Raw genomic sequence first — 6316 nt, forward strand, 5'->3', positions numbered from 1 at the left:
CTGGCATGAAATGACAAGAGATCTGGGAAACATCTAAACAGCGCTCGAAAGGGCATTTTTTTGTCCTCGGAGAGGTTTTTTAAAAAACCCTTCTATATTGACGAGCTGTCAAGGAGCGGACAGGAGAGATGCATTCCTGATTTTCAGGCTGAGACACAGCACCACGACTCGTGCTACGGCCGTGATGAAGGCAGGCAGGTGAAAGAAGAACGGGGAAAAGAGATGCTTGCTTGGCTCCCACCTCCGCGCGTTCGGCGTCGCATCTGCCACTGCCTTGCGGTGAAAGCGTCCAGCAGCAGCCACCCCATCCCCACCACGGCCACGGCCACTGGCCCCGGGCCGCCCAGGACGACCCGCACCAATGGTTACCACCATCTCTGCTGCCAAACACCGAGCAGAGCCACCCTCATTGTAACGATAGCCCCTCTCCCCATTGCACCGATAAAGTACTTTCCCCTCCCTCCCCGTCTTCCCTGAGAAAGACGTGTATGAAACCATGGTAGAAAGGGCCCAGGGCAACACCGAGGACTAGAATTTGAGAGACGTAAATCCTACATCCACCTCCCGTCCTGTTACTCCTGCTTGGAGAAATCACGTTGCCTCTCTCCCTCTTCCTTCTCTCCTGTTTTTTAGGTCAGGCTTGTTCTTGCTATTTGTACCATAGGTAGAAACAAGGGGGCTCCCAATTCCCTGTGGTAGTAGTCGTAGCAGTAGTAGTAAAAATAGTAATTATGATTATATTAAGAGACTGGGCTGTAGCCAAACCAAAATCCCTTTTCACACATTTCTATTTAGATGTAATCCATAAAACCGCATTTTCATGTCAACACATTGGCAATGCAATAACCCTGTAGTGGAGGCTGGAATAGGCATAGGCGTAGCTATATGCATATTTATTTTACACCAGCTCATTTCTACGCGAGAGTGTGTGTGTAATTACACGGCACGTAAGAATGTGTTCTCCTGTGTTTGCTGGGATATATATACGTAGCAGTGTGCCGTTTACACAGCAAATGTTAAATGACTTTGGTTTGTTATTCTGGGTGGTGCGCAGGTAACCTAAGCTTTTTTGATCATCTGCAAACTGGTCTAACTCTTTTACGGCACCGGAGGGGATCACCAGGCTTATAACTTCACAGAGGCAGGGAATTGGCCTTTGCCACTTGTAGCTTCAAAAAAAAAAAGTTAAAAAAAAAAAAATTAGACTAATTGCATGAGGTGCTACCACTTCTCTTTTCTGATCTGGCATCTCCTGTAGCAGCAGATTGTCTCTCTGGCTCGTCCAACCCTGGAGTCAGGCGGTTGTCAAGAACTGACTTTTTCCCCTCTGGTATTTTGGCTCTAGGTCTCTGGGTTGGAGGCCACAGTGTGCAGCACCTGCTAATAATTTTTTAACAGATGCTAGAAAGGAAAATTTCCAAATACAGTAGATACAATCTGCTGTAGCCTGGGTCAAGCATGGACCACAGGGTTCATTTGCCCTAGAGATGGGGGCTAATGATATCCATCCTTTTAGCAAAGATGTTGTCTTCCTTGGAGATGATGGTCAACGTAGCGCCTCTGCTGCAGAGGGGAAGCATGCTGTGTGCAAGCTCTCCTCTTGCTGCTGTAAGAGCCACTGGTTCCTCCACCAGCACGGGTAGGAGAATCCACGCTGCCAAGAACTATCATTTGCATTTTTTGCAAACAAACCTGCATTTAAAATCCAAAGGAAACATTGAACTGATTCAATATATGCAGGTTCAAGCTGCAGTACCTCCACGGGAAGAACTCAGAAGCTTTGCTCCTCGCAGAGATCAAGTCTAAAATAAGTCTTGACATAAACCCCCACTTCAGTATTTCTGGCAGCTCTCTGTCCAACGACTTCCACCACCCTTTGCTTAGCAAGTCCCCTGCCCCCTTCCCTCTGTTTTTCTTGTGATAGCGTATGTATTTTAATCCACTATAACTATTTGTTCTCACAGCCTTCCCCGGGCAGCAGGATGTAATGGGACCTCCGAACGGCTCTTGAGAGGCAAGGGAAATAAATAAAAGACAAGGAAATTGAAACAATAACAATGAACATACCGTCCAGGGCAGGTTTCCATTAGGCTCGGGAGGCAAATGACAACAGGCGTGGAAGGCTCTAGATGAGACAAAATGTCTCATAAGGTTTTGTCACTCTCTCGTGGCACTGGCTAGATATAAATACGCCTTTTTGTCTTTTTCCTGGGTCCTAAACTGACACGGGAGAAAAGTAGAAGGATGAGCGTTTTTAGAGTACGTGTTACAGCGGGGGCTTCTTCTGCTGTCTTTTCCCAGTATGTATGTGTTTATACACCTATGCATGCTGTATACATCTATAACATCAGACAGGTCTCTCTGCTGGTAGCTGGTATGGGAGAGCTGCATTGCCTTCCTCCAAGGAGTCCTCACTCATCCTCATCCCAGCCCACAGGTGAGAGATGCACATGCTTTTTCCCTATCTATCTCAGGTTCAGAAGTTACCTTTAAGCTCTCTTTCTGCCTTTGTACAAATCACTTACTTTCAAACGTACCCCAAATCATAGGGGCAGAGCCTGAAGGTGAAATCAGAGAGTCCAGGTGAATGTTATTTCCCCCCGTCCCCTTTTTTTTCTCCTGTTTGCAATACTCCTTTTCAAGTGTGGAAATTAAAGTTATTTTCCTGCCAACGTTTTCTTCTTCTATGTGGCAAACGTTTCTCTTTCCAGTGGAGCAGGAGCCAACGTGGCTGCCTCGAGCGTGCATCAGTTTTGTGTATCCTGTCAACTCTTTCCTAGACAAAGTGAACAGTCCTGAGAGCTGTTCTGCCTCCCCGCAAGCCACTTGTGTGTCATCCCTCAGCTTTAGTACATCATGTGTGAACCTGAGGCAAAGCACAGGCTATTTTTTATCTCCTAAGTACAATTTTGAGGACATTGCTCATTTTATCTTAACTATGAAACCTTTTTCAACTTTCCCCTGTACCTTTTCAAGCCTGGATATACCAAAAAATAGGACTTAACATTCAAAGCATGGACTTCCACATGATTCTGTCTGGGTGACTACTCACCTTATTTGCTCAGGTCACCGATAAATGGATAGTTTGTCCTAATTGTTGGTTTTGTGCACTTTTTGTAAGGACTCTGCTGCAATCTTAAATATTCCTGTCAGTTATTCTTGCTACATTCATATTCTTTCATCTATGTACGTATGTAAAATCAACAAGTGTATGCCAGTTGTATCTGCTTTTTAATGTATAGGGCTATGCACCACTTCTGGATAAAACCCGTGGTTGTGGATGAATCTTATCTTGAAAATGTGTATTCTGTCCCTTTGCCATGGAGAAGTCCCAATCCATGGGAACTTGAGTAATGACCTGGATATTAATTAATGTTTTCTTTCCTATGTCTGGTTGCGTCTATTAAGGGGCCTGCTAAGGAGTCAGTAGCTCTAGGTGCTAGGGACATATGTCAGATTGTTTTTCTCTCCCTTTTGCTTTGTTTTCATATTTCACACCGTGGAGAAAAACAAGTCTAATATTGTCCACGTACTGTTCCTTTTTCACATAGTATGAGCATTGCAGCCTCTGCTGAATAGTCTTCAGCTGTTTCTAAGGATGTAGAAAAAACCCCTCTTTGCTACACATGAATCCATTTTGGAAAACTAGACCTTAAATATGGTTTGGATTTTTCAAGCATTGAATCAGGTGGTCATGGGTGGGTTTTTGCATGTTAAGTTAAAATAGATTTAAATGAAACAGGATTTCAGCTCATAGCATAGGCTAAGTGCCAGCTTCCAAAACCTGTATTTTAGCGTATGTTTTAAGTTTTGCTTCAGTCTTTATGATAGCACTTTCTACTGTGTTGTCAACAGACTTTTGCTTCTGCTACACTTCTGCTCTTATGATACATGTATTGATGACTGCTTAACTCTTGCTTAATCTCTTGCCAGAGCGTGTCTCCCATATTGTGAATAAATTGCAGCTTGAAGTTGCCATTGAGGATTCACTGTCTTATTTATTATGGTGTTGCTATGTTTCTACCATGATGGACTTTGAGTATGATTCTGTTATGCTCAGCAATTATATGGAAAAATGATGGTGTCTTCTCGTCTGATCTGCCACTTATAAATCAAATGATTTGATGTATCTGAGATCGAGTGCACCCTCAGTAAGTTTGCAGATGACACCAAGTTGGGCGGGAGTGTTGAACTCCTCGAGGAAGGTTCTACAGAGGGACCTGGACAGGCTGGATTGATGGGCTGAGGTCAACTGTATGAGGTTTAACAAGGCCAAGTGCCGGGTCCTGCACTTGGGTCACAACAACCCCATGCAACGCTACAGGCTTGGGGAGGAGTGGCTGGAGAGCTGCCCGGTGGAAAAGGACCTGGGGGTGCTGGTTGACAGCCAGCTGAACATGAGCCGGCAGTGTGCCCAGGTGGCCAAGAAGGCCAACAGCGTCCTGGCCTGTATCACAAAGAGTGTGGCCAGCAGGAGTAGGGAAGTGATTGTGCCCCTGTACTTGGCACTGGTGAGGCCGCACCTCAAATACTGTGTTCAGTTTTGGGCCCCTCACTACAAGAAGGACATTGAGGTGCTTGAGCGTGTCCAGAGAAGGGCAACGAAGCTGCTGAGGGGGCTGGAGCACAAGTCTTATGAGGAGCGGCTGAGGGAACTGGGGTTGTTCAGTCTGGAGAAGGGGAGGCTGAGGGGAGACCTTATCGCTCTCTACAACTACCTGAAAGGGGGTTGTGGTGAGGTGGGTGTTGGTCTCTTCTCCCAAGGAACAAGCGATAGGACAAGAGGAAATGGCCTCAGGTTGCGCCAGGGGAGGTTTAAATTGGGTATTAGGAAAAATTTCTTCAGTGAAAGGGTTGTTAAGCATTGGCCCAGGCTGCCCAAGGAAGTGGCTGAGTCACCATCACTGGAGGTGTCCAAAAAACTTGTGGATGTGGTGCTTAGGGACATGATTTAGTGGCGGACTTGGCAGTGCTAGGTTAACAGTTGGACTCAATGATCTTAAAGATCTTTTCCAACCTAAATGATTCCGTGATTCTATGACGTACAGCTAGTCAGATATTTGCCAAAGACATGTGCCAGCTGGGACAAGCCAAAAATGGCATTGAAAAATAGCTGACAAACCCATGGTCAGGCATATAATTCAGGGCAGAATCTGCCCCTGCAACTCTGTTCCAACAAATCCAATAATACCTCTGAAAGTGGCTGCTGCTTCATATCTGCCCTCTTCTTTTGGGGCTACTTTTTTTTCCCTGTCACTGTATTGGACACCATAACCTAGCACTGGTCCCGAGAGCCACGGAGGTTTGCTGGAGGAGGCTGGAGCCTGGGATCAGCTGCACTGCAGCTGTCAATCAGCTGTGTGCTGGCGGGGCAGGGACGGAGGTGAGACTGGAGACCGGCAGCCAGCGGGTGCAGCACGGGGGCAAAGGCTGGGACTGGTGGCGATGATCCGGGAGCTTTTGTTTTCACAGTGATTGCAGGGAAAGGATGAGGCGATGAAGGGAATGAAAGGAAGGGCAAAGACTCGAGAGCACGGATGTCTCTTCTAAAAGTCTCAGCAAGTGGTGTGGGACGCGCACCTCGGTGGCTAGCCGGGGCGAGGTAGCTCGGAAAAGTCCACCAAGAGGCAAGGGGCAGGGATGGATGTAAGCCATCCTACACTGACCTTGAGCTCTGACTGCGGCCAGGTGGTCATTTCTGCAGTCCTTACCCAAGCCAGACCCTCCTTGGACCAGCGAGACTTTGGCCTCTGTAGGGACTGCAGATCTGGGGCTCCGTCACAGCCTGCGGCGGCAGATTCCTGCAGGAAACTGCTGCTGCGAGGCCGTCGCTTGGGGCTTCACCAGGAGAGAGCGAGCGTGGGGGGAAGGGACGTTTCCAAATGAGAAATAGATTTTTTTTTTTTTTTTTTAAATGAGTGATTTGTTGGCTTCGGGCAAATGGCAGAAGGTTTTACTGAAAAGGCTTCTTTATGGGATTGTGGTTTTGCTTGGGGTAGCTGAGAGAAGTCTGTAAACCCCAGGAGCTCAAGGAGTTTGACAGGTTTGACAGGCCTTCCTGCTACTTATGAACAGGAGGCTGCAGCGAGCGTTCCCGAGATCACCTCCCTGTTTTCCGTCAAAGCATGCTGGCAAGCCAGAGGAAGAGAGAAGCTGTATTTTTCCCCCATGTTATTTTCTTATTTAAAGACAATCTTAGACTTTTGCATTTCTGGACCTTTTAAACTTTGTATTTTCTGGGCTCCCCTTAACCTGAAATTCCCATCAGCCTTTCTGGGCTTTGGATTAGACCCTCCCACAGAGCCCCGAGCACCTT

The sequence above is a fragment of the Phaethon aethereus genome (genome assembly GCF_964289735.1).
Source record: "Phaethon aethereus genome assembly, chromosome: 1".
NCBI classification, from domain to species: Eukaryota; Metazoa; Chordata; class Aves; order Phaethontiformes; family Phaethontidae; genus Phaethon; species Phaethon aethereus.